Genomic DNA, 13826 nt, shown 5'->3' on the forward strand with positions numbered 1-13826 from the left:
TTATTTTTGCTCTAATAGTTATAATTATTCTCTTTCATCTACTAAATTTGGGTTTAGTTTATGCTACTTTTTCTAATTTCTTAAGATAAAAATCTAGGGTATTGATTTGATATTATCTTTCCTTTTTAAATATAGGCAGAAGCTATAAATTTCCTCTAAGTACTACTTCGACTGCATCCCTTAAATTTTGGCATGCTGTGGCTTATTTTTATTTATCCAAAGGTATATTTTTTTCCTATGATTTACGGCTTAATTTGTTGTTTATTTAGGATTGTATTGTGTAATTTCCACAAACTTGTGAATATTTGTAATTTTCTTTTTTTATTAATTTTTAAAATTCAACATCCCTTTATAATAAACACTCATAAAAATTGTCATGGAAGAAACATTCCTCAACAAATAATAGTCATATACAAAACAACAAAAGCTAATACAATACTGACAGGGAAAAAAAAAAATCTGAAAGCCCCTCCTCTAAACTCAGGAAGGAGACAAGGATTCAAACTCTTACTACTATTATTCTACATAGTACTTGAAGTCCTAGTTAAAGAAGACAAAAGAAAGATATAAAGGGCATCCAAATTGGAAAGAAAGTACTCAAATTATCCTTGTTTGCTGATGGTATGATCTTATATTTGCAAAAATCTAAAGACTCCACAAAAAACCTATTAGAACTGATAAACAAATGTATTAAAGTTGCAGGACACAAAATCAACCTACAAAAATTAGTAATATTATATGTGCCGACAACAAACAATCTGAAAATGAACTGAAGAAAGTAATCCCATTTATAATAGGTGCAAATCAAATAAAACATCTAGGAATTAACCAGAAAGGTGAAATACCTCTAAAATGAAAAATACAAAACATTGATGGAAGAAATTGAGGAAGACACGAAAAAGCGGAAAGATATTCCTTGTTCATGGATTGTAGGAAACAATATTGTTAATAATGTCTATACTTCCCAAAGCAATCTACAGATGCATGCAATCCCTGTTCAAAATATCAATGACATTCTTCATAGAGAAAAAAAAAACCCTAAGATTTATATGAAACTGAGAGGAGGTTCTAGCTGGGCTGTCTGGGTCGAGTAGGGGCTCAGAAAGCTGTGAAACTAACTCATTTCCTGCAACAGGACTTACTTTGACCCTGGATAAATAATATTGAACATATATGCTTAAAATATTCCTAACATTAGAATTTGTATATGTGTTTTCTTTCTCAAGAAAACTATAAACAGCAACACTTTTGCTGTAAGCTTTTCTGTGTCCGCTCTTCCTCTCTCCCTTCCCTCTCCCCTAAAACTAAAAAGAATGTTAAAAGCCCGTTTTTCTGTGATCATCAGATCTTATTTATGCTCCCAATTCCAATTCCTTGTAAATACAATTTGAAAATCCTGTGAGATCCTGTCTCCTTTGCCGTGCCGCTACAAGGTTATAAAGTAAATAAAATTTAAGTTAAAATTCCGGTTTTCCTCAAGATCTAAGACATATTATTTGTCTTTGTTTTTTGCTCTGGCAACATCTTCCCGCCGCACGTATTTCCTGCCTTAAAAAGTTTAAAAGGTAATCAAAAAAATCTAACACTGGCTACCCGCTGGGGACCCCTTCCACGCTGTGGAAGCTTTATACTATCACTCTGCTCAACAAAGCCTACACCTTTTTTTATCTCGGTCCCATCCGTGTCTCTCTCTCACGGAGGTCTGCCGCCACACCAAATCTTTGGTGTGGCTAAGGCAAGAACCTTTGTTACATTTTGGCAAGCCAGCCAGGAGGATCTCCAGGAAAGGCATCTAGATCGTCATGTGATGAGCAGGACTGGAACTCTTTTGCTTGCTATTCTGTCCTGTCCTTCCTTAGAATTTGGAGGCTAAACCCGGAACTTTTCGGTCACTTAAAGGCGATTAGCGTGGCAGCTGGACTAAAGACACCGGTGTCAGACTGTCCGAAAAAGCGCTCTCTGACAACCCCGAACCCTCAGGGGCTGGGAATGTCGGTTAGTCTGGATCCAGTTCATAACTCTTTCACTTTCCGTGGCGGTCCCGAAGTACACCCAGGAGTTATCAGAGGATGTTCTAGTCTCCCAGATTTCCTGGTTGAGACCACGGCCCCTCCAGGGGCTCCCCCTGAAAGGGTTACTGAGCCTGAGACCGCCACATCTTCTGACCCCTGCCTCCTGGGTCCTAATGTCCGCGGGCTAGACTTCTTTCCTCATCTTGCAAGCGAGGTTATTCCCGCTAGGCCGGATGAAGATTCCCTATTTAGAAGTCTTTTTTTTTTTTTTTTTTTTTTTTTTAATTTAAAAATGTTTATTGAACAGAAATATAAACATAAGCCCCCGAAGAAAACAACATGACAAACTTTAAGTAAAATGTAATTTCCCCCTAATTAATATAACTGCTTTCTGTTCATGGTTTACAGAATGATGGATCTTTCCCTTCTATCCCTTTGTACCTATGTGTATCTAGCAGAAAAGTTCTTAGCTATGGCTATGGGCACACAGAAACTTCTTATAGATGATTATGTTCAAATGTTTATTTACTTTCCCCAGAATAAATTGGGGCACTGGCACTGGCTGGATTGATCACAGAACAGATACTCAGGAAGGTTTGATCCTCTTGAGTTCCACGTTTATGAGCAAAAAATAGACGCCATGGCTCGCTAACAGAATTTTGTTGAATGTGTAGATATGGCACCCATCACTAACATTGTAAAAGGAAATGGACCTCATACCTACATCCAGGAAAATCCCCAATCTGTGCAACTGGGGACTCACCCAGAGAGGAGTCAGGCATACTGCTGGCGGCAAAGACCTTTTCTTTTCCGCAACCCACAGTCAAGAAGCCGTGTTCTGAAGAAAGCACAATCTTCCCCTGTCGGTTCACAGATTCCTTACAAATGCCCACATCCCATACTTCGCTGGTGCCCACGTCCACCTCCCAGTAATGGCGGCCGGAAGTAAAGCAAGGGGCGCCCAGGACTCACAGTGCAGTGTCAAACCTCTCAGCTTGCTCCTTCCTATTCTGGCTGAAATCCCGACTTTGGAAGCTCCTCAGGTCTTCAGAAATGATGAGATAGTTGTTGGCTGTGTCCACATCCAAGGTCATATCCACTTGAAACTTCCTTATTTTTGGATTCGTTGTTAGAATAGATTTCAGCTTGGGCTCTAGTTCCTTGATGATGGAAACCAGCGCCCTCAGCTTGTACATGGGCTTGATGTCATTCTTCTGAGAGACCACAGAGCAGAAGCAGCACAGTAAACCTTCCCCATCGGGCTCCTTCTGCAGTGCATTGAGGCATTGGAGGCAGCAGACATATCCGCATTTCAGCTGCATGTGTTCTTCAAGATCTTTTAGACAGACAGGACATCTAATGATTTGTTTGAAGTGTTCAGCCACGGCAAATAGTCTCTCCTTCCGGAGTTTCTCCCCTGGCCTCCAGCTGCTTCTGTGGACAACTCAGATCTCTAGAAGTCTTATATACTTGGGGTGGTGCCCAAAAGATCCCTGTTCATGGTGCCCTCCAGGGTTTAGACAGTTGTCACCATTCGATGGCTATTTTAAAGAGCCAGTTCCCCACCATAGTGTATGGTCCCCCACATCAAGACAATTTAAAGACAGGTCTATAGTTTTCATGTAGATGGTAGACAAGCCTTAGAGTATTTCCTCCATTGCTCCCCAAATAGACTTTCCCCTTCCTTGGGGCCTCTCAAGTACAATCTGTGGTGCCTGGGTATAGCTCTTAGAACCGACATTAAAACAGTTACGGGGATTCCTTAAAATCACTGACTTTTGCCAACTGTGAATTCCTAAATACAATAAAATGACCAGGCCACTCTATACCCTAATTAAAAAACACTCAAAAGACAAACACCCATCTAATAAAAACCAAGAACAAAAACAGCCTTCGAAACTTTAAAACAGGCTCTAGTACAAACTCCAGCCCTGAGCCTCCCCACAAAACAAAATTTCTCTTTATATGTCACCAAAAAAACAGAAATAGCTCTTAAAGTTCTCACTGAAACTCATGGGACAACCCCACAACTAGTAACATACTTAAATAAAAAAAATTAATATGGTAGCCAGAGACTGGCCTCACTGTTTACAGGTGGTTACAACAATGGCCATCTTAATGTCTAAGACTATTAAAATAATAGAAGGAAAAAATCTCACCATCTAGACTACTCATAATATAAACAACATATTAAAACTAAAAAAAGTTTGTGACTCTCAACCGCCTACTCAAATAAGAGACACTACTCCTTAAGGGACCAGTATTTCAAATACACACGTGTACAGCCCTCAACCCTGCCACTTTTCTCCTAGAGGATGAGGAACCAATTAAACATAACTACCAACAAATTATAACTCAGACTTATGCCGCCCAAAAAAATCTCCTAAAAGTCCCCTTAGCTAACCCTAACCTTAACCTGTGCTCCAGTAAAAATTCTTTTGTAAAAAATAAAGTGCAAAAAACAGACTATGCCATAGTTAATGATACAACAGTACTTAAAAGTAAGCCTCTTCCCCCAGGGACTAGTATTCATTTAACAGAACTAGTAACACGCAAGCCTTAAAATGAAAAATAAATAAATAAATAAATGTATACACAAATAACAAGTATACTTATTTAGTCCTACATACACATACTACAATATAAAAAAAGTTCCTAACCTCTAAAAAAACACCCATTAAAAAAATCATAAAGTTATTACACACAGTACAAAAACCTAAAAAAGTAACAGTCTTACACTGCCAAGGCCAAAAAAAAAAAAAAAAAATACCGCCAGACACTAAGGCCAAACTTACTGCCAGACAAAACTTTCCTCCAAAAATGCCCATAAAAGGACCCCTGGTATAAAACAACTCCCTTCAAAAAGTTAAGTCCCAGTATTCCCCAATTAAAACAAAATGGGGACTTTCACGAGGCCATAATTTTCTCCCCTCGGGGTGACTAACAACAACAACAACAAAAAAGGTACTTATACCCAAAGCCGGCCAATAAAAAATACTTAAAACCCTTCACCAACTTCTCATATGGATATTAGAAGTATCCATAAGATGGCCACATCCTTATTTACAGGGCCACACCTCCTCAAAACCATTTGACAATTAGTCAAAGCCTGTAAAGTGTGCCAAAAAAAAATAACCCCTTAGTCCACCATAAGGCCTCTCCAAAAAGACAAAAAAAAAGAAGACATTATCCTAGAGAAGACTAACAGTTAAATTTTACCCATATGCCAAAGTCAAAAAAATGTCTGTACTTATTGGTCTATGTTAATACCTTTACAAATTAAATAAAACCCTTCCCTTACAAAACAAAAATAGGCCCCCAAAATAGTTAAAGTCTTAGTTCATAAAATAATTCCTAAATTTAAACTTCCCAAAAATATACAAAACAACAATAAACCACCTTTTGACACTACAATAACTCAACAAATTTCGAAGACACTAAGAATACAATATCACCTTCACTGAGCCTAGAGTCCACAATCCTCAAAAAAAGTCAAAAAAAACAAAACAACAACAAAAAAAAACTAATGAAACACTTAAAAGACATTTTAAAAAAACTAACACAAAAAAACTCATCGCCCATGGCCCACTCTCTTGCCCATAGCCTTATTAAATAAAAATTCGAAACTCTACTCACAAAATGGGACTCAGTCCATATAAAATACTATACGGACAACCTTTTCTCACAAATAACCTCCTACTCAACCAAAAAGTGCCCAATTTATTCAAAAATATAATTTCTCTAACAAAATATCAACAAAATCTTAAAACTTTACCTAAGAAGTATAACAAAGAAAAATAAAATTCTTTCGAACAAAAAATCTAGTATTGGTCAAGTCTCTCTCCCCTCTACCTTTCCATCTATAAATCCCTTATGGGAGGGACCATACTCAATAATCCTCTCTACCCCTACCACAGTTAAAGTAGTAGGAGTAAAATCCTAAATTCACAACACCCAAGTCAAACCTTAAATATCTCCTAAAAAACTTACAAAATTATCAACTCAAAAGTCACAAGGTCAGCCAGACCAGCTTCAATATACCTGTCAGCCACTAGAAGACCTACGTCTCCTATTAAAAAATAAAAATAAATAAAATAAATAAAAAAAAAAAACCTCCAGCCAAAAAAACTCCTACTGTTAATTCAAAAAAAAAAAAAAAAAAAACTTTTTCCTACCTAAAAAAAAAGTAAAAACCTACATAATCTTTAACATCTCTCCTTACTCTTTTTAATAAAATCCTTCTACTGTTTCGTTACATTATTAAACAGTATACTAACTGTACTTTTTACAGTAAAATTATATACTGTAACTCCAGCAGAGACAAAAATCTTAATCACATCAACCTTTCTTCTATCGTCCTTCCAACAACAATTTACTCCTTTTTCCCTCCTCTTTCCTATGACCGTTCCACCTACAACACGTCACAACTCCTCTTAGGCCTCCTGCCACCCTCTTTGTACTTATTTTCCTTTCTCCAACTATAACACACCCCCCATGTCAGTGTGCCTCTCCTAAAAGAGTCAACTGACATTCTCTCAAAAACTTTTGGGAATTAGGTAGCCCCTTCCAGACACCCACACCTTTTGCCACATATACTTGTATATATAGAAAAAAATGTTATAAAATTACTTCTTTCTGTTCTCACAATAGCCGTACATATCACCAAAAAAAAAAAAAAAAAAATCCAAACCAACTCCCTAAAAAATGGGGGACCAACACTTGTTAGACATATTATACCCATATAGGTATGTCTAACTAAGGAGAAGTTCAAAATAAGACTAAAAAATGACATATCCAACAAATAATTTAAAATTTAGTACAACTCTCCAATACTCCCAGTCCATACAAAAAAATTAGACCTTTCCAGACTACAAAAAACTCTTAACTCTCATTCCCATCTCTAAAGCCTGTTTAACACCACCCTTACAAAAACACAAAAAGCCTGTCCTAATAATCCACCCAACTGTTGAGTGTGTCTTCCCTTATGTTTTCAACCATATGTCCCAGTCCCTGTCCCCAAACAGTAAAACTTATCCACCCCAGTCCTAAACATCACCAAATTAATCAGTCCCATAGTCATCAGTTTACCAACCATACAGACCTCAAATCTCACATACATAAACTTCAACATGACTCTCAATAAAAACGCCTCCCAATGTCAGTCCTAAATATCAATAACCTCAGGTTTCACCTGTCTAACTTCAGACATTTTTTTCATCTATAATAACACAGCCTATCAATTCCTAAATGGCACTCCAAAAAAACTATACTTTCTCTCCTTTCTAACACCTCCCATGTCCGTATATACTAAACAAAAGTTACAAAGTCTCCTTATACCCCAATCTTACCACACAAAAGCCCTTATTGTCCCTTTTATTATAAAAGGCAAAATACTAGGCAAACTTAAGACTAAAATTAGAGACATAATCTCCTCCACCCAATTCTATTATAAATGATCACAAAAAATAAATAATAGCATAAAACAAGTTGCCATCTCCCTAGTGACCCTACAAAGCCAACTTAATTCTCTAACTACGGTAGTCCTTCAAAACCAGAGAGCCCTAAACTTAACAATTAAAAGAGAAAAAAGCTGCCTCTTCTTAAAAAAAAAAGAAAAAAAAAAAAAAAAAGTTATTATTTCGTTGATCAGTCAAAAATCATTACTAAAAAATAAAATAAAATAAAACAATTTAAAAACTTAAACACTCAAAGCCCTAAAACATATTTAATAAATAAATACCTTGACTCCTCCCCTTTCTAGGCCCTACAACAGCCATCCTACTATTACTCACTTTCAGCCCTTACATTTTTTAACCTCCTTGTCAAATTTGTTTCCTCCAAAATCAAGGCCATCAAACTACAAACGGTCTTACAAATAAAACCTCAAGAAAACTCAACTCACGACTTCTACCAAGGACTCCTATGTCAACCCACTGGTCCCTCACTAACCTAAAAAGTTCCCCTCTGAAAGATGCCACAACTACAGGGACCTTTGTTCTCCCCTAATCAACAAAAAGTAACCAAAACAATGTTGCCCAATTCCCAACAGCAGTTGGGATGTCCAGTCTAAAAGGGGGACTGAGGGGAGGTTCCAGCTGGGCTTCCTGAGTCCAGTAGGGGCTCAGAAAGCTGTGAAACTAACTCATTTCCTGCAACAGGACTTACTTTGGTCGTGGATGAATAATATTGAAGATATATGCTTAAAATATTCCTAACATCAGAATTTGTGCATGTGTTTTCTTCCCCAAGAAAGCTATAAACAGCAAAACTTTTGCTGTAAGCTTCCCTGTGTCCTCTCTCCCTCTCTCCCTTTCCCCTCACGTAAAACTAAAAAGAATTTTAAAAGCCCATTTTTCTGTGATCAGCAGACCTTATTTATGCTCCCAATTCCAATTCCTTTTAAACACAATTTGTAAAATCCTGTGAGATACTGTCTTCTTTGCTGTGCCCCTACAAGGTTATAAAGTAAATAAAACTTAAGTTACAATTCCGAGTTTCCTCAAGATCTAAGACATGTTAATTGTCTTTGTTTCTTGCTCTGGTGACATCTTCCCGCGGCACGTATTTACGCCTTAAAAAGTTTAAAAGGTAATCAAAAATCTAACACTGGCTACCCACCCGCGACGCCTTCCACGCTGTGGAAGCTTTATACTATCACCCTGCTCAATAAAGCCTACAGCTTTTTTACTCTAGGTCCGATCCGTGTCTCTCTCTCCCCGCAGGCTGCCGCCACACCAAAACTTTGGTGTGGCTAAGGCAAAAACCTTTGGTGTTACAAAAATCACAAAAGGCCTCAAAGAGTCAAAGTTATCCCAGGAAAAAAACTGGAGAAATTACATTACCTGACTTCAAATTATAATACTGAGCTATATTGACCAAGATACCACGGTACTGGCATTAAAACAGGAATATAAACCAACAGAACCGAATACAGAACAAAGAAGCAAATCTACACATCCACAATGAACTCATTTTTGACAAAAAGCCAAGAATACACATTGGGAAAGAGACAGCCTCTTCAATAAATAGTGCTGGGAAAACTGGTTAGCCATACTGAAAAGAATAAAACTAGACTACTCTATCTTCCCACATACAAGCATCAAATCAAAATAGATACTTAAACATGAGACCTCAAACTATGAAACTAATCAAAGAAAACACTGAAGAAACTTTTCAGGACAATGGACTGGGCAAGAATTTCTTGAGTAACACCCCACAAATACAGATAACAAACACAAAAATGGACAAATGGAATCACGTCAAGTTAACACACTTCTACACAACAAAGGAAACAATTAAAAAAACATGAAGAGACAACACACTGAGTAAGATAAAATATTTGTAAGCTATCCATCTAACAAAGGATTAGTAATCAAAATATACAAGGGAGTTCTACAACTCTATAGGAAAAATATCTAATAATCCAGTTAAAAATGGTCAAACATTCTTAATAGACATTTCTCAAAAGAAGACATACAAATGGCAAACATGCATATAACAAGGTGTGGAACATTGTTGATCATCAGAGAAATGAATATCAAAACTACAGTGAGATATCATCTTGCCCCAGTTAAAATGGCTTTTTTTTATTATTATACTTTAAGTTCTAGGGTACATGTGCATAACGTGCAGGTTTGTTACATATGTATACTTGTGCCATCTTGCTGTGCTGCACCCATCAACTCGTCATTTACATCAGGTATAACTCCCAATGCAATCCCTCCCCCCTCCCCCCTCCCCATGATAGGCCCCGGTGTGTGATGTTCCCCTTCCCGAGTCCAAGTGATCTCATTGCTCAGTTCCCACCTATGAGTGAGAACATGCGGTGTTTGGTTTTCTGTTCTTGCGATAGTTTGCTGAGAATGATGGTTTCCAGCTGCATCCATGTCCCTACAAAGGACACAAACTCATCCTTTTTTATGGCTGCATAGTATTCCATATGGCTTTTATACAAAAAATAGGAAATAAAAAATACCGTTGAGGATGCGGAGAAAAGGTAACACGATTACACGGTGAGTGGGAAAGTAAATTAGTACCACAATTTTTGGAGACTCCTCAAAAAACTAAAAAGAAAGCTACCATGTGATCCAGCAGTCCCACTGCTAGGTATATTCCCATAAGAAAGGAAATCTGCATATTAAAAAGATACCTGCTCTCTCAAATGTTTCAGCACTATTCACAATAGCCAAGATTTGCAAGCAACCTAAGTGTCCCTCAACAGACAAATGGATAAAGAAAAAACCTGGTACATAAGCACAATGGACTGCTATTCAGCCATAAAAACGAATGAGATCCTTTCATTTGCAAAAACTTGCATGGAATTCAAGATAATTCTGTTAAGTGAAATAAGCCACGCATTGAAAGACAAACTTCATATGTTTTCACTTATTTTTGAAAGCTAAAAATTGAAACAATCAAATCATGGAGATAGGAGGTAGAAAAATGATTACCAGCAGCTGGGAAGGGTAGTAGGTGATGAGAGTGGGTTTCGTTCATATGTACAAAAAAAAAAACTTAAAGAATGAAAAAGACATAGCATTTGATAGCGTAACAGTGTGACTACAGTCAACAACAATTTATCGTATATTTTAAAATAACTAAAAGTGTATACTTAGAACGTTCATAACACAAAGAATGGATAAATGCTTGAGGCAATGAATATCTGTACCCTGATGTGATGATTACATCTTGTGTGCCTGTACCAAAATATCTCATGTATCCCATAAATATATATACCTACTAACCACAAAAATTAAATATAAAAAATTAAAAGTAAATTAATTTTGTAAGTGTAATGAAATTCTTGTTTTTTAAGCATATTTTATCCATAGCCAAATTAAAGTTATATATATCTGGAAGTTTGTTGACATGGTATCATTTACAGTGACATTATTTCAGACAAAATGTAGTTCTAGGAAAATACAAGACAAGCTACTGTATCTACTGCAATACTGGTTAATTATGTTATGAATCCTCATGCTGTCAGATACTTTTGGTCACCGCAGATCAAATTTAAGGTCAGGCACAGTAACTCACGCCCGTAATGCCAACACTTTGGGAGGCCGAGGTGGGTGGATCACTTGAGGTCAGGAGTTCGAGACCAGAATGGCCAACATTGTGAAATCCTGTCTCTACTAAAAATACAAAAATTAGCCAGATGTGGTGACACAGACCTGTAGTGCCAGCTACTTGGGAGGCTGAGGCAGGAGAATCGCTTGAACCCAGGAGGCAGAGGTTGCAGTGAGCAGAGATCGAGCCACGCACTCCAGCCTGGGAGACAGAATGAGACTGTGTCTCAATAAAAAAAAAAAAAAAGAAAAAGAAAAAAAAAAATAAGAAACAATGGCATGATTATAACATTAGTTTTTTTTAGGCATACTAATCTTAAGGTATTTATTCAGGATGGCATTTGTGAGGGTAGTGAGCCTGGAGGTGAGAAAACAGTTTGAAAGCTATTAGTAATGACCAAGATGTGAGGTAAAAGCAGATAATACACATGTTTTCATTTTCTCTTAATTTCATTTGAATGTTTATTGGTACAATATAAGAGATCATTTTGTCCATGCGTTTCTCTCACTACATTGTGAACTCTTTAGAGACATGCCATGTCTTTTGATCTCACAATGTCAATACCCCTTGAATTAATTAATAGTAAGTCACTGTTTTTCTCCCTATCTTTAATTTGAGTGAACAAATTACCAGAGGGCTTAGATAGGCCTCTTCATAAAAAGGAAGAAACATCGGTAAGGAATTCTCAAAGGCTATTTCTCTAAATTATATAAATCTAAATTCATTTGATCAGTATCTCAACATTCCAATTCTCAAGTACTTCATAGGAGCATAGGAGTGATCATTTATGATAAATGCTAGAAGAAAATTTGCATGAACTCCGTTCTTATTTCCTCAAACAAAAATCCTAAATAAATGCTATGCATTATCTTATCTGCTCAGTGAAATAAAAAGAAAAATTTCCCTCCAATGTGCACTAAATACATAACATATCACTGAGAATTATACGTGCTTCAAATGTTTGTATATTTTGTGGACTTTAATAATGTTTTACACTTAATAGATATTATAAAAGTAAGTTTAGTATTAGACAAATTTGTATTAAATTCAAATAAAAGTTCATAGGCTTGAGACACTTGATGAATTTAAATAATAAGAATAAGCAACCCTTGCCCCAATTTAAGGGGTATTTTTTCCATAACCACTTACTGTATTTAACAACTGAATATGGTTTAAAGCAGAAATGTTTTTTTGGAAAACCACAGGAGGCCAGGCATGGTGGCTCACGCCTGTAATCCCAGTACTTTGGGAGGCCAAGGCAGGCGGATTGCCTGAGCTCCGGAGTTCAAGACCAGCCTGGGTAACACAGTGAAAACCTGTCTCCACTAAAATACAAAAAAAAAAAAAAAAAAAAAAAAAAAATTAACCTGGGATGGCAGCATGTGCCTGTAATCCCAGCTATTCAGGAGGCTGAGGCAGTAGAATTGCTTGAACCTGGGAGGCGGAGGTTGCAGTGAGTCGAGATTGTGCCACTACACTCCAGCCTGGGTGAAAGAGCAAGACAACGTCTCTAAAACAAACAAACAAACCAAAAAACAGAAAACAAAAAACAAAAAAAACACAGGAAACACTTTGTTAACACCTGTCAGAAATTTAAAAATCAATTATTTTGTCTATTAATAATTAAATCATGACAGAAGAATAATTTGAAATAGTAGCTGTTTTCCTAGTGCAATATAATCTTGTACATTTTAGTTAATCTCTGGATTCATTTATTCTGCTAGAAGATTCTGCTTTAATTACCAAAGGAAGGAATAGCAGCAGAACTAAATATAAGAATAATTTTTGGCTTTTAATTTTCAAAATTTTCAGTGGGAAAGCTGAAAGAATTCAGATCATGAAGAAATGAACAGTGAATTTGTGAGATTGCCTACTGATGAATAAGACCACAGCTATCTAATCTCAAGCTATGTAAAAGTTTCCCACTGAAGAAGAAAGTCAAGGTAAAGAAAAGAAAGAATAGACATTGAAAGTCCTCAGGAAAGGGAATTTATATGCCATGCAATATTTTCTAGATAAACCCTGCTATGGATGGTGGTGGTGGTATAGGTTTAATTAGATTTTAAGAGATTTGATAAGGTTTAAGAGATCAGAGATCACAGAAAACCAATTTCTCCCTTTCTGGGTCGAAGACCAAGGAGATTTCAGACCCTCAGAGAAGAATTATCTGTATTTTATGTCTAAGCAGAAAGGTTCTTAGATAACCTTCTGAAAGTTTGCCATTGCTCAACATGCAAAATAATTATAGAATGGTACCCATGCACTTGTAGGCTATGTGAGAGGCTAAAAGAGAACAGATCTACTGATACATTGTTTTATATAATTCCTGCTTACCTCCAATCCCAGAATTTTGATACAAACCTAAGAAATAAAAGAAACTCTAAACTCACTAAGATGATGTTTCTACTGTTAAAAAAAAAAAAGAGCTATTCAAAAAGTTGAAAATAAAGCAAAAGAAAGAAGAAATTACAATGTGCTTTTTCAATATCATACTGGAGTAGCACTAGTCAATGTACATATCTGTAATAAAACAATAAAACCAGGCACTTGCATCAGAATGCACATTTGCATGCTGTTCCTTCATTGAGAAAGTCTTGCTATTAAATAGAGGACAAAATGCTAGACAAATTAAGTAATGTACTTAGTGTCATAGTTGACTTCAAGCTGGCAAAAACTTTGTATTCTGTGACTGACAGTAACAAATATTCCCTGGACTAGAAGCTGAATAACATGCCACACTTCAGG

At 36.5% G+C, this 13826-nt stretch overlaps 1 pseudogene; it reads right to left on the reverse strand.

Moving 5' to 3' along the window:
- Positions 1–2533: 2533 nt before the first annotated feature.
- LOC103232950 (ret finger protein-like 4A) overlaps positions 2534–13826 on the reverse strand; it is a 32853-nt pseudogene continuing 21560 nt past the window's right edge.

The sequence above is a fragment of the Chlorocebus sabaeus genome, chromosome X (assembly GCF_047675955.1).
Source record: "Chlorocebus sabaeus isolate Y175 chromosome X, mChlSab1.0.hap1, whole genome shotgun sequence".
In the NCBI taxonomy this organism is placed as follows: Eukaryota; Metazoa; Chordata; class Mammalia; order Primates; family Cercopithecidae; genus Chlorocebus; species Chlorocebus sabaeus.